This window comes from Gossypium arboreum, chromosome 8 (genome assembly GCF_025698485.1).
Source record: "Gossypium arboreum isolate Shixiya-1 chromosome 8, ASM2569848v2, whole genome shotgun sequence".
Taxonomy (NCBI): Eukaryota; Viridiplantae; Streptophyta; class Magnoliopsida; order Malvales; family Malvaceae; genus Gossypium; species Gossypium arboreum.
Genome location: NC_069077.1, coordinates 130,371,705 through 130,387,183, shown reverse-complemented (window position 1 = coordinate 130,387,183; position 15,479 = coordinate 130,371,705). Strand labels below are relative to the sequence as shown.

Genomic DNA, 15,479 nt, shown 5'->3' with positions numbered 1-15,479 from the left:
TTCAATACAGTTGGCCTATAACAAAACAGTCTCATATGATTAATGCATGATAAACCCATCCAACCCTACACTTGCCTCCATCCATCCCCACACTTCCTGTGGGGAATAAATCACCCATGCCATCCCTAACACTTACAGTGTTAGCACCGGTTGCGGCACTAACTATGATCCGCAGCAAAGCTGCTTATATCAGAATATGTGGCACAGCTACCAGAACGGGTTCTTCCTCCATAACATAACCCAGATCCCATGCAACAGATATACATGTCATGGCACACAACAAACATAATCAGAATATCATGCATTTCAGTCAAAATTAACCCTAAGGGTATAACAGCATTTTCATACTTAGGGGTAGTTTAATAAAATTTACTATTCTAGAGTTTACATACATATTCTAACCATTAACACATTAACAGAAGCACTTATCGAGCGTTTTTACCGAATTTGGCCCGTTGGCCCACTAACCCGTTTTCGGCCCATTAAGCCCAAATATACCGAAGTGTACGAAATTCGCACTCTGCAATCATACTGCTTGCGATTACCAAAATTAACAACCAAACCACCTCACGAGAGCTTGTACGCTTGCAAGTTCACAAATGCCGGCTTTTCGACTTTTCGGCTTTTGCCGATCTAGTCTATGAGTGGGTGTCGTTTACACACCTGATTTGTAACGATACGTTAGCGAGATCCACATATGAGTTGCCTACAATCGAGTTACTAATACGTCAGTCTAAATATCAAAAACAAGCTACGTACTAGACCCCTTACCATATTTGGCCAACAATGCCTTAAACCCCAAAGTTCTTACCTTTCTGTCGAAATATGGGCTAGGTCTAGATGTCCAACCGAGTTAACCTTCAAGCCCTTCGCTGTACGCCTCCTTTTCCACACTAACGCTTACACAACCAAACAAAAAGAGGCACAAAACCCTTAGTCCAAAACGCTAGCCAGCCATAAGGGTTTCAACTTTTCTTAACTTCCGAAATAAAGATATAGTTTCGAAAACTTACCACCGGTTCCTTCAGCCAACGATTCCACTTTAGTTCTTATTCGATTTTGATGTAGATCTAACCTTCAAACCCTAGCAGAAGTCGGTCCTTTTTTGGTTTAAAGATTCAGCTATGCCTCTAAACTATGGGGTTTTCGGCTTTTTGAAACAGTGAAGAAGATGAGATATGAGAGTTCTGTAGTGGCTTTGTCGACAGAACTTTAAGGTTTAGAAGAAGAAAGAATCAGCCACAAGATGGAGAAGAATCAGAGGGTTTGGCTAGAAGAAATCGGCACAAAAGAAATATAGGCTTTCGGGATTTCGGCTTTTGTGCATAAGGCTTAGGAGTAAATGATAAGAAAGTGAAGATGAGTAAAATAGTAGAAAGATTCGGCTATAGAGGAAAAGAAGAAGAAGAAAGGAAGTAGATGAAGAGAGAAGAAAAAAAAAGAAAAGAAAATAGAAGAAAAAAACTGAATCCTAAAAGCCAAAATATACGACACTTATTAGCTATGGCCGAGTGAGTGTATTTCGGCATAGGAATTCTTCCTAAACTCTAATTCCCCGAATTGCTCCTTGATTTTTGGCCATATTCAATGTTTGAATTCATTCAAACTCTTGACCGATCAGCCCACCATTGGCACCACCTTAGCATGCTGCCAAGAGTCCTGATCAGATCCCAACTCCTTCCACACGCATGCAGCAAAAATCCCAACCTTGCGTGAGCGAGATGAGGCTCGAACCCCAGACCTCCATCCACCTTGCCCCCTTGCACCTTCGCCTGAGCTGCTAGCCACTGCACCACGCTTTCTCCTTTACTAATATATGGTTATAATTAATTATAAACCTTACCTACTTCAGTTCTGGCCCACTTTAAAAATAAAACGGAATTCGCCCGTTCAAGGACTCGAACCTGCGCCCTCTCCGCATGCCCAGTACGCTGCTGCCACTGTGCCACAGGCGCTCCTTGTGGCATAACTCGGTCGCAACTATTCTTAAACCTTACTTTAGTACGACCTTGCTTTTAAAATAAAAACAAGCCTTTACGTGCGCCAACCCTCGAACCTAGCCACTATACCACACTCCCAGCGCCTCTGCCACTGGACCGGGCTTCCCTTTGTGTACCTTTTAACCTCAACTATATATAAGGCTTCCCTGCGTCGTTCCTTGATATAAGAAAAATAAAACACTTTTGCATATGCTGGGAGTCGAACTCCAACTCTCCTTCCCACTACCTAGCATGCTAACCACTAGGTCAGGTATGCTTCTTCATGCCTCTTGCCCAATTTATTTTATAAGCCTTATGCCCAGATTCACTCTATGAGGCAAAAATTAAAACAAATTTTTTTCCTAGAGTTTAAACACCAAAACAACAATACTTTTATAAATATATATATATAGATATTTTCCTATCTAATAATAATAATTATAGTAATAAAAATTTTCATAAAAATTTTTCAAACATACATACACTAATATTTTTCTAATAATAATAATATCCAAATTATTCGGGCCGTCTTCTACCTGATCCCAGACTCAAGGCCCAATACTTCCAAGCCCAAAAATCGGGGCGTTACAGGACCCCATGCCACCTGGTGGTATTTCATTATCACTGAAAGAAATAAAGTTATCAGCACTAATATTACTGACGAGTCGGTCCAGTTTGTTCACTGAGATGTCTTCAGCAACATAGGTTTCATTGAACACCTTCATCAACGCATTACGGTGTGCCTCCAAATTTTAAAGCAAAGCTAGTATTGAGGTGCGAGCTGGCTGCTTGTGCAATTGCTCCGCAACACTATACTCACTGTGTTTCAAAAACTTCAAAAATTCTTTAGCTTCATCTGCTGTTACTGGTTTATTAACCAGTGGTTTTGTCCTCTCCTCCCCTTGTTTCGACATTAAAGACTTCTCTTTTACAGGCTCAACTTTCGTATCTGGTGTGCTGGCCAACCTTCTCTCTCCTAGAAATGTCACATTACAATTATAACTCCAAGGCACCCTTTTGTTATCCTTGTAAGGAAAAGCTACCGATTTCTGAATCACCATCTTTGGCGTCGTTCTTGCTCCAGCTTCATTTATTCTTGGTCGTGAAATGATCACCACTGGGTGATTGACTTAACAGACCTTCTTTATTAGCCCCTCCTCTGAGGCGCACACATGCTTCTCCTCAGCGAACTCGAAGAACTCCATTTCCTTGTTGTCCATTAGACCCTGTACTGGGGCCTTGAATTCATTACATGTCTCTATCTCATGGTCTTCCTCTCCGTGGAACTCACAATAGTTCTCTACTTCTCGGGACTTACTCCTAAAGTCTTATATGATTAGACCTCTTTCTACCATCTTCTTCAGAACCTCCCTTATCGAGGTCCTTACCTCCGCTACATCCAACTTAACTCTCCTTCCTATATTCTCGACTACCGCGTTTACCCAATTAACAGTATGATTGGGTAACGGGTTTCCCGCGCTAGGCACCTCATCAAACTTGACAATACCCATGTTGATGAGTTTTTCGACCACTCTTTTGAAAGATGAGCAATTCTCGATCAAGTGTCCTGCAACGTCCGCATGATATTCACATTGGGCACTCGCATCATACCACTTGGGGTATGAGGGCTGCAACGGTTTTAAGTAGAACGGGGATAAACATGTGCATCGAATAGATTTTTGTACAACTCCGATACATTATTGGAATGGGAGTAAACTGGGGCTTTTCTGTATTCTGCTTTGTATTGGGTTCCTGTCTTGACGAAGCTTACTGGCCCGTGACCGTCGTTCTTGGTTGATTAACAGTGATTGGTTTTAGATGATCTATGCTCACATTGCCGACCTTATTTTCTCTCTTTTTCGGGGCTGTCCTCCTGGTGCTCTCCCAAGCCTCTATCTTTCCACTCCTTATCACATTCTCAATCATTTCACCGGACATCACTATGTCCATGAAACTCTTTATCGCACCTTCCAGCATGTGATTGATAAAAGGCGCTTTCAAGGTGTTGATGAAAAGCATGGTCGTCTCCTTTTCCAAGAGTAGTGGTTGAACTTGGTAGCGACTTCCCTCCACCTCTGAGCATACTACCTGAAACTCTCATTTGACTTTTTCTCCATGTTTTGTAGCGTGATCCGATCGGGCGCTATGTCCGTCACATGGCCATACTGCTTCATGAAGACCTGTGCTAGGTCTCTCCACGATTTAATTTGGGTGTGACTCAGCTGATTGTACCATTTGGCCGCAGCCCCACTCAGACTATCTTAGAAACAGTGAACTAGCAATTGATCATTATTGACATGATCAGTCATCCTCTGACAAAACATCGTGATGTGAGCCTCAGGGCAGTTGGTTCCATTGTATTTCTCAAACTTCGACATTTTAAACTTCGGAGGGAGCACTAGATCCGGAACCAAACTCAACTCTTTAACATCCATACCAAATTGATAATCTGCGCTTTCCAGCGCCTTGAACTTCTCTTCCTGCCATTTTTATCGGACTTCCAACTACTCTGGGAGTTCTCCTTTTGCCTTCCCTACCTCTTTCATCTCATCAAAGTCGGGGACCGAAAAATTTACCTGGTCGTCCTCTGGTTTAGAAAACGAGCCCGTCAGGAAATTTATTGGTGCCGAAATACTAGCCTGATACTGGGGTTTGATATTGACAGACACCCTTTGAGGTGGTACTGGGGTATTTACTGGGGTGAAACCTGGAGGGTAAGTAAGGATCTCGCTATCGCCATCTGGGTTGACCATAGGGCTCTTCCCCTTTCCTGGCCCTCCGAGCAACAACTAAGTTAGCTGATTCATCATGTCCTTCTGCGATTCTTGCATCTGATCTTTCATATCCTGTTGAATCTTGGCTAGTTGCTCTTGCATCTATGTTTGCAGCCGTTCCTGCATTTCTTTCTGCATTTGTTCCAATTTTTCTAGCCTTTGATCCATAGCTTTGGTTTTTTTACGCGTGTAGTATTGATGTTCCAGGGTAACTATAATATAATTTTAGATTAATTAAGGGTTTTTTGAAACTTAATGCACCTGATATGATGAAATGAAAATGCATAAAATGAATGCAAAACTAAAAGGCGTCGATTCTGATCCAATTCCATTTAGAAACTTTTTTAGAAAACAAAATCCTTTACATAGAACAGACTATATATACGACTTTGCCCTAATACTCAAAGTTTTAACTTTTTTATGATGGCAAGCCAGCTCACGACCCCGGTCCGACTTTAACTCATACTTCACACTTAGCACATCAGCTTGAACCGCTAAAGTCTGTAAATAATCAGCCACTGATCGAATCTGTGCCACGGCTTCACTCATGATATGATCTCTATCCCTGACCTGGTCCTGCGATTAACAAAGCTGTTTGTTCAATTGCTCATTATTCGACTCGAGAAATTCAATTCGATGCTCACAGTTCTGTAATGCTGCCTCAAGCTCTTCTACCCTTCCTTTCAAATCCTCGATCCTGCTCAAGCTTGCCCTTAATTTAATGTCAAAGTTATGACCACAACTCTGATGCAACGCCCTTTCTAACTCCGCTACCCGAGCTGTTAATATCTACTTCTCATCTTGGCCTTCGATCAAACTCTTCCTCAAGGCACTTTCCTATGCTCGAGCATCGTGGAACCTCTTCTCCCACTGATCAGCTCTGGCCTTTTCCTTTTGAACTTCTCGCCGCCACTGCTCCGATGTCTTTCCCAATCCAGCTGTTCTCATTGACATATGCAGCTTTTTGTAATCAGTCTTCAAATTGTCCAAGTCCTCTTCGGCCTTTCTCTTTCCTTTCCTTAACTTCTCAGCCTCGAGTTTTTGAACATCGACATCTAACCTCAAATGTACCTTTTCTTCTTCCAACTGCTCTATCTTCTTCCTTAACTCTGAATTTCTCTTCTCGAAGTCTTACTTGATGATTTCTAGCTAGGAGGGAATTACTTGTACGTATTCACCCATCGATTTGACGTCTTCTAAACTCGGCTGAGGGATATTATCATTGATCCTTCTGTGCAACCACCCATTGTATTCTGGGATTGTCATCGAACCTACTGCCAACCTCTTCATCTGACGTGTCTGTCTCCAGGCATCAGCAACTCTCGGATCCTCTTCTTATAATGGCTTCTCCTATACGAGAACTCATTCTGAGCTAACCCCTGTGTTATTGGTACAAACTGTCTCGATCTATATTGCCTTAACACAAGTAAAGGGGCATATCGAACGGCTCCCCAAATTTTGGGCAGAGGTACCCAATCAAAACTCCCATACCGATAGAGAATCTCATCAGGAACTAACCAGGGAGCTTTTCACTCAACGTCGTCTTCTTGGAGATTTTGAAGGAGTGCGATCCAATTCTCCTCTGATATATCGTTTCTCCTGGGCGTGGCTGTTATCTCCGTTAGTGGGGAATAATTTTTGGAGAAAACCCGATAAGAAACTTTATCCACCTTCCAGAAATGGCTATAGAACCATACGGACAATAACTGCGCGCACCCTATAAATCTGTCTTCGTCTGCCTTTCGACATGCACTCAAGGACCTAAACGTCTCAGCTAGAATTACCGGCACCGGTGTGGCTCTTTTGCCAAGCCGATCAAATAAATCGGCCACTGCTTCGTCTATATGCCTTAGAGCCTTGGGGAAGATTACCAAACCATAGATACTCAAGGCGAAGATGTCAACCTTCTTCTTTATATCTGGATGTGCTACGATCAGATCCCTCAAACTCATCCAAAAAATACATTTACCATCACCTTTTTGCTATATTCGTGCTGTAACCCACTGTTCACTTATCCCCGTAATACTCATCAATTTCTTTACAAAAGGCTGGGCATTAGCAGCCCTAAAATAAACTCTATCGACTTGAACCTTTGGACAACGAAGCAAAGCTGTATACTCCTCTACAGTAGGCATCAAGTCCATCTTCGCAAAAGTGAAACAACTATACGCAGGATTCCAAAACTGAGCTATAGCCCGGAACAAGTTCTTATTTACCTTAACGTCAAGTAGGTAGGGTAAATCGCTGAAATTTTGATAGAACAATTGCTTATCCTCATCGTCCCAACTGGCCCATATATCCCTCAATTCCTGGAACTCATTTTGTGTCACACTGATCTGAGTGAAGTCCCATAACTCTGATGTATACCCCTCAGCCAGGCTATCCCCTTTCTCAAGTTACATATTCTCTGACCATATACGGACAGCCGCATTATCTTCTAGTTTATCAAGGAATTCGTTCTCCATAGCAAGCTTTCTAACTTAGTAACTGAATAAGAATCGACACCTCCCTAAATATGGAATGATATGCAATCAAAACACAACGGGTTAGTACCAAATAATAAAATCCAAAACAAATAGAAAATAATAAAACACTTTTCTAGGTACAACTAAAGTTCAACATAGCTATATCTAGGGTAGATTCCTAGGGTTCACTATATGTGGTTCAGTTCTAAAGAAAAGGGTACTCGAACCAGTAGATTCCTCAACCCTTACCCATTATAGGCTCATACGGATCGAGTTCGTTTCAGGGGAATATATTTCCCTATGGCCATGCGAAGATGAAAACCTCACGAAGACATAGGTACAGATGTATTCCGAAAGCAGTCCACTAGCCCATGCGGAGGTGAAAACCTCACGAAGGCATAGTTTTTCACTCCCACTTAAAGGTGTGACAATAACGATCATGCAATATGCAATGCGAGGGGACATAAAACCTTAGAATTTAAAAATATAGATAACATGATGAAAACCATAAAACCCACGAGATGCAATGAAAGGATCATATGTTAAAAACCAAATTTTAAATTTCCAACAAAAGGACAGGAAATAACCAATTTTACGGCTTGACTCTCTTATTGGTCCCTAGTGGAGTCACCAAGCTGTCGAAACCATTTTTATTTTGAAAAACAGGGATAGACTTTAAAACAAGGTATGGAGTTACCACCAATCCTTTTTGTTTAGGTGTGATCGGGTCACCCTGTGGTCGATCATTTTAATAAAATATTTTGGTTTATTAAAACAATGTTTTTGGTCTACGAAAAACTAGAAGACGGATTCGGGAGTCGGCTACGCGCGAGGAAGGATTAGCACCCTCGCAATGCCCAAAATTGGTACTGTATTGATCGATTAACGTCCTAATATTGAAAATTTGACAAGATTTTAAAATACAGTCTTTAAAAACGTTTGGATAACTTGAATTGGATATTGAGATTCTCTCGCTTAGAAGGAATAAAATATTACGTCCAGCACGATTGGATACAATATTTCGTACCCTCGACACAAGATCATCTCAGGATTTCCAAAACACATGCACTTAAAACTTTTAAAAAGGATATTTGGCTATTCGTTCCAAACGGTAAATCGAAACCCAGTACGATTGGGTAATATTTATTGAATTTCTAAATACGAAACATCGCCTCATTTTAATTTGAGAAAACATGGATGAAATTTCAAAAGGATATTCTGTATTTTAGTCGAATGAAACATTGAAGCCCAACACGATTGGGCACGACTTCTCAAACTCCCAAACAAGAAATATTGCCTCGTTTTATTCTAAGAAAACATGGATGAAATTTCAAAAAAAGGATATTCCATATTTTAGTCGAATGAAAAAACGAAACCCAGCACGATTGGGCACGATCCCTCAAACTTCCAAACACGAAATATTGCCTCGTTTAAATTTTTAAAAGCATGGACAAAATTTCGAAAAGATATTCCTTATTTTAGTTGAACGGAAAAAAAATCGAAACCCAGCACGATTGGGCACGATCCCTCGGACCCCCAAACATGAAATAATTTCTTAAGTTGAGAGAATTCGTATTTACAATGATAAAAACCGAATCAAAATATACTCGTCTGGTTGGCTTGTGGATAAGACAATTGATATCAAGTGAATATGGGAATTAGAAACGCAATACAATAGCAAGAGATAAAAACATAATTACATGCATGAAATAACCATAGGTGGTTACAATTTGAAAACTAAAGGTGACACCTAATGCACAAAGCCATATGAAAACTAGAAACCAATATAGCACAAAATAATTTAAAAACCTATGGAAAAATATACTAAGGAATAACACATGCTAGAACTTGAAATAATTTGTATGTACATAAAACTAATAATATATGAACAATTCTTTAAATATACAATATGTAAGAAGTAATTCAAATAAATAATATGTTACAACAATTCAAATGAAACGACTCGATTTAACTAATTATGTATATGCATATGAAGATGAAAAATTAATGTAAATAATATATATACAGAATTACAAAAGTATTTAAAATAAATAAAACAAACAGTTTAAGATAGGATGCTCAAAAGAAGATTAACTTATACATAAATAAATTTAAAAGGATAGAAAGGAAAAATATACCTAAATAAATTTAAAAGATATTTGCATGAAATAATATAAGTCTAATAGTGTGTACTTAAAGTATAAAAAAAAAGCTATGTATACGTACACACAATAGTATTAAATTAAAATTATATAAAGACGTAGAAATATATGTTTTAAAGGGATTTTAAAATAGATAAATTGTAAAGTAAAACCATTTTTAAAAAATATATATATATGAATGAAAATATAAAATAGCCAATTAAAAACAGTAAAGTATGCTAACACAATTTCTAAAAGATGACTAATGAAACAATTTTTAAAAAACAAAGAATAAAAAGGTATACTGAAATAACAAATATTCAATTGAAATAAAATAGAATAAAAATGACAATTTGAAAATAAATATAGTGATGAAACATAATTAAGGATTTAAAAAAATGCGTGTAAACGAAAAGCGATTGAAAATGTAAATAACGCAACCCCTCAAACGCGGTGCCTCAAAGCGGGCCAAAATGCAAAAGCACGAGAAATTTGGGCAAAATTTAAAAAACAAATGAAATGTGAATAAGGTTAATTAAAAGATGGGGCAAAAAGGGGGGGGCAAGTATGCAAATAACCTCACAAGCTCAAAACGCACAGATCATAGCACCCCAAACGGTGCCGTTTAAAATGTAGTACAAAAGCCATTTTTTTGAACCAAAATTCATTTGGTTTCTGCCATTTTAGAAATAGAATGTGGCAACCCTTTTTCCCCAATCTGCTAGGGCTTTCACCCTATTTTGGTGCACCAAAAATAGAGGGTCATCGGCACCCCCATGCCGTCGCCTCCGGTGCCTATCCACGACGAACCCAGGTAGGTTTCCCTCCCTCCAATTTTACTTTTATTTTTTTTAAAAAAAATAGTTTATAAATGGAAAAACAATAAGCGAAAATCCAAAAAAAGAAGCAGGAAAAAAACACCTCTTTAACCTTTAATCTGACTTTTGTTGATGTTTATTGCTTGTGTATTCTCTACTGTGGGTAAAAATCAGGAAAAAACCACCCTCTTTTACATTTGATTCGATTTGGCTTTGTAGCCAATTTTTACAACGGTTTTCTGCTATTGTAGGTGCGTGATCGAGCGTGCCACTGAAGTGGCATGGTGGAGAGGCACACGACACGGAGGGACGTGAGACGTATGGCGTCTGAAAGCTTGCTTGTTGGCTGAAACGGCGCAGAGGGTTTGCTGGCTAACGACGGAAGGGCATAGCTAGGGTTTCTTTGGTTGAAACCCTAAAACTTTGGGCCTATCGGGCCCCTGTATCTTGGGTCTGTAAATCAGGCCCTTTTTTTAATTTTATTTTTATACATATATGGGCCTGGGCTAAAAATTGGGTCTACACACATCATAGCTTCAAGGAAGTATCACTCAACTTTATTGTATGTATGCCTTAGACATGTCTAGTTTCACAACCATTTCAATCATTACAAATGTTTTCAAACTCAACGATTGATATGATCTGTAATAAGATATATTGTTATAAAAATATGTTAATTTTTTGAAATATCACTGTCGAAACATTTTTATAAGTTTTAATTTTTTTTAGTTGGTTCCTTCAAAATTACATGTTAAAATCTACGGACAACTTTTCCATGTAAATAAACTTGAGTTGTTACGAAATAAAGATAAGCATTAAGGGTATGGAAGTTTGTAGACTGAATCACACTTCAATCAACATAAGTGTAGAGAATAAGGAAGGAGGTCATAGTTGAGTATCTAGATTGATCGGAGACTGTCCATTGGTCATCATTAATGACTATTTTGTTGGCTCTGCAATCTTAACCGTGACAAAGGTGTTGATTGTTGTTAGAGAAGCTGAGTGCTTAGGGCTTGTGGGCTTCAAACTTTCTTTGGGTTGGTAATATGATGTAAGAAGCACGCAAGCCAATGTCAATAAAATTTCTCCTTGGTGCATGGAATTCTAAGAAATCTATTTTTTTTTTATATAACAAGAGTTTGGAGGGCACGCAAGTTAGTTTTACAATTAATCCAAGTGTGTTTTAAGGTTTGGATATTGGCAACAAAATAGTTGGTTGGAAGCATCAATGTTTTCACACACAAAACAGAATATTTTGAAATTTAATCCTATAATATTAATATTTTACACATCTAATTTTCTTTCAAGTAATGTAAAATTGTTTTAGTCTGTACAAAAGCCATGGTGGTTTTCATTCAAATTCACGTGCTTTCCTTTTTGAATTCGGGCTTTCTTAAAACTTAAAAAATGTTAGGCTGGAAAATTTCGACCAATAAAAAGATCGTTAGCTTTCACATGGAAAAGACAAATACATATTGGAAGAAACTAGCATGAAAAAGAAATTCAATTTTATAAGTTCAGTCCTTGTAAATTATTTACTTAACCGGATTAGTTGAACATTCTGGTTTTAGCCCCTCTATTGTGTTAAAATTTGAGGTTTAATTTCTTTATTTTATTTTTACATAAACTGATTTTATATTTTCATGATGTTATTAGTGAGTCCAAATTGATTACATATTATAAAAAAGTTATTTAGGGACAAAACTATTTTTACTATAAGAAAGTTATTAATAAAAATTTCTTGTTTTTAATTTAATAGCAATAATTAACAATGTTATTATTTTATTATAATACTAAAGTTATACAAGGTGTTTGATAGTACAATAGGGGTAGTTCACATTGTGAGGAGTGTGGAGAGACATTAGAATGAGGGCAATTCACACTGTAAGTGGTGTGGAGAGCTATTAAGATGGTGGTTTGAGAAGGTTGAGTTTTTAGCAAAGTGAAAACTATATATCTTGTGATCTTTCTTGTCTTGGTGTTGAGGGAAAGTATTTATAGAGAGGGGTTGGCTAGGTACGAATCCCAGCTATTGAGTTCCCTATCTCATAGATGCAATGGTAGAGTGGTGAATGTTAGCCAATGGTATTGTTGGAGTTCGACTTGAAAGGGACTAGATGAGACATTCGTTAAGTTGAGATGTGATCGATTGATGGGAGCAATCGGGAACTCTTCGCTATATATCTCCTGAAGATCTTGTAGGCCTCCTTAGTTTGATGGGATGTTTACGTGAGTCATATTGCTCTTGTTGAGGCAACAACAATGATATTTTCCATGTTCTTCTAGTTGCCAAATGATACCGCGAAGGGATCTTGAGAAATGGTATAACAATTGCTATAAAAAGGCAGGTTATAAAGTGACCTAGTTTGAGTCAATTCTTTGTCGAAGCTCATTAGGGATTCTTGGTAAGGCTTGGGTAGAGTTTTAAAGCGTCATTATTATTTTCCCGATCATCGTGCCTTTGTATTGGTTGCTTTAAAATGTATGTTTGTCTTTGTTTGAGGTTTTCAGAATACATCATTTTTCTTTTTCATTGTTTCGTTTGGGTTGTTGTTTAATTTTCCTACTCAAAATCATAGAATTAGGTCATCTTCAAAACCAGTGTGCTTCTGTGTTTTTGATTTTCTTTTTATCGTCAATTTCCCTTTTCATTGTCATTATCGAAAATAACTTGTAACAACCCAATATCCAGTGGCATTAAAAAAAATGGTTTTGGAATTGAATTGCTAAGACGAGATAGTTAAATTTGGAAATGAAAAATTATGTACCGTCTATGAAAAATTTTTAATTAAAAAGCTTAAAAGTTATTAAACATGTTAGTGTATAAAACAAAGCCTCAAACCTTCTTCTCTCACCATTGAAACTCCTAGAAAGACAAAGAAAGTTCCCTATTTCATTTGTTGGTTGTTGTCCAAAAAATTAACTAATGTATGAGATTATTTGATAATTTCTTATAGATTCAAGCTTTAATAAGTTGTATTTAACCAACCTAATGTTTAGATTAATAAATTATTAATGTTTTGATTGAGTTTTCATGGTTGAAAAGCTTAGAAAAATTAGTTATTAAATGTTGAAGTTCATGCATGGTGTTGTTAGTTAATTAGTGGGAAGTTTATGTTAATTAGAAAATAGAAAAAAAGATGGTGGATTTATTATAAATTTAACTAAACTATTTAGTTAATTTTAACATTAAGGGTTAAATTGAATAAATTGAAAATTATTAAAATTTATGTGATAAATTGGAAGTAAGAGGTCTTTGTACTATATTTATTATCTAAGTTTGATTGGATAGATTGTACAATATAGATGTTTCAAATATTAGGGTCATAAAGGAATAAATTGAATTAAATATATTCATGTTTGATTTCATTGAATTGTGTTGATATATGTGATTAATAATGTTTCTATAATTGTATTATCGAACATAGCCAAAGAAAATGTTGGAATGTCAAAGGCAAAAGGAAAGAAAAAGATGGACGTCATATAACTTTTTCGGTTTGCGCTTCTGTAATTTAATTTCAATTTGCTTTCATAGGTTAATTAGTCATTATAATCAATATAACTATGCATCAAGGTAATAGTATCTTTACGCTATAAACTTTGAATAATGGATTCGATTGGTGATAGTTGAATAATGTTATAAATGTTTGAAATTGTTTTGGATGTGATTATGAACATTTGGACATTGATATTATAATGATAGATGTTACAATGGTGAATGGGAGAGTTGAATGTCGATAATGACAATGAATCGCAAAGAAAGAGAGAAAAGAACACACAGAATTTTATTTGGAAATCTTTTCGGGAAAAAAACCATGGGCAGAGGAGATGAAAATTCTCTATGTCAAATTTGAATAATAGAAGAGGAGAGACGATTACGTCTATTTATAGGTTTAAAAACGTTATTCTAATCAAAGTCAAATAAAAGTAATGTAGTAAGATTAAAACACCTTATTCTAATCAATATCAAATAAATGAAGTAAACTTTTTTAAGGATTTTACTTGTGCAAATATACTGCATCAAGAGGCCAAAGGCCATACCCTGCGATTCGACCCAGTCCAAAGATTTTGCTTATTGGGGATTTACAATGGGCTTCGGCCTTCGTCCTCGTAGATCCCCTTATTTTGCCACATGTATTTTATTTTAACAGGAATTTGGGTCACACAACTTCTAACAGTAAATACGATGTTAGACATAATTCGGGTATATTGACGTGTCATAGGGTCATTGATATAGTGATTTACTAACCATCGTTGCCGGGTAATTCGGGATGGCTAAATAAACAATGTGGAAAAATACTGAAAATTATCATTACCAGGCAGCCCGAGATGATAGAATAAATAAATATTAAAAGACATCGTTGCTAGGCAATATGGGATGAAAAAATAAAGTAGTCCTAGTTCCGAAAGGATTGTGGACTTACTCGATATATAAATATGAGTATCCGTCCTAATGTCTATCGTCAAATAGTAGGGGCCAAAATGTATAAGCATTGAAATTAATATTGAAATGTGAAATGAAAAAAAAAAACAAGTTGGAAATTAACATGATGAGTTAAAGTAGTATTCATTAAAGTATTGATACTTGATATGTATATATATATATATATATATACTCTCTTTAATTTATTCTTAATGCAATATATTTGAATTATATTAGCACTACTGAGTATACAATACTCAACGTACAATTATATATATACTCAACGTAAAAATTAGCTAATATTTGCTTATTCATTTTTCTTTTCATGTAAAAATCATTGAAGACAATTATAAAAGATATAATAAATTAATTATAGAGTTTTATTTATTCAATTAGTCCAAATATTACAAGTAGAATGATGAAATTATTACACTGAGGGCACAAAGTCCTAGCAACCAGGGGCAAGTTCTTGTTGAGGATGGAAAAACCAATAAGGCATTTTTTTCTCTCAAATGCTTTTTTTCTTCCACTCAAGTGGTTCTCCTCATGTTATTCTAATCTGTGATAATGTGATGTAGCATCAAGTACACCTTCATCCAATGAGGAGACCTAAGGAGGCACCTTTTTTCAAAGGAAGGGAATCATCATACGATTCTCATGTTGTTTCCTATTGAGAAAAGAACATCACCTTCACATACCTTGAGAGTCAGCTTTATCAGTGATTATCTTCTTCTCCCATCAAATTCCTTCTTAGGGCACTGTTAGGTGTTATTGTTCCAATAAATAGATCTTAAGATAAGGTCATCGTATGTCTCTTTATTTTTTCTAGTGTTATGGCTTCTTTATATCATTGTTGCACTTAGCGAAACATTAAATTTT

The 15,479-nt window shown here is 36.7% G+C and overlaps 1 long non-coding RNA gene across 1 annotated transcript; it reads left to right on the top strand.

The window, feature by feature from the left end:
- The first annotated feature begins 9,898 nt into the window (after nucleotides 1-9,898).
- Nucleotides 9,899-10,864, top strand: LOC108469081 (uncharacterized). The gene is made up of 2 exons (XR_001869038.2): nucleotides 9,899-10,173; nucleotides 10,429-10,864. It is a non-coding gene; the product is annotated as an uncharacterized LOC108469081 (long non-coding RNA).
- The last annotated feature ends 4,615 nt before the right edge of the window (nucleotides 10,865-15,479 follow it).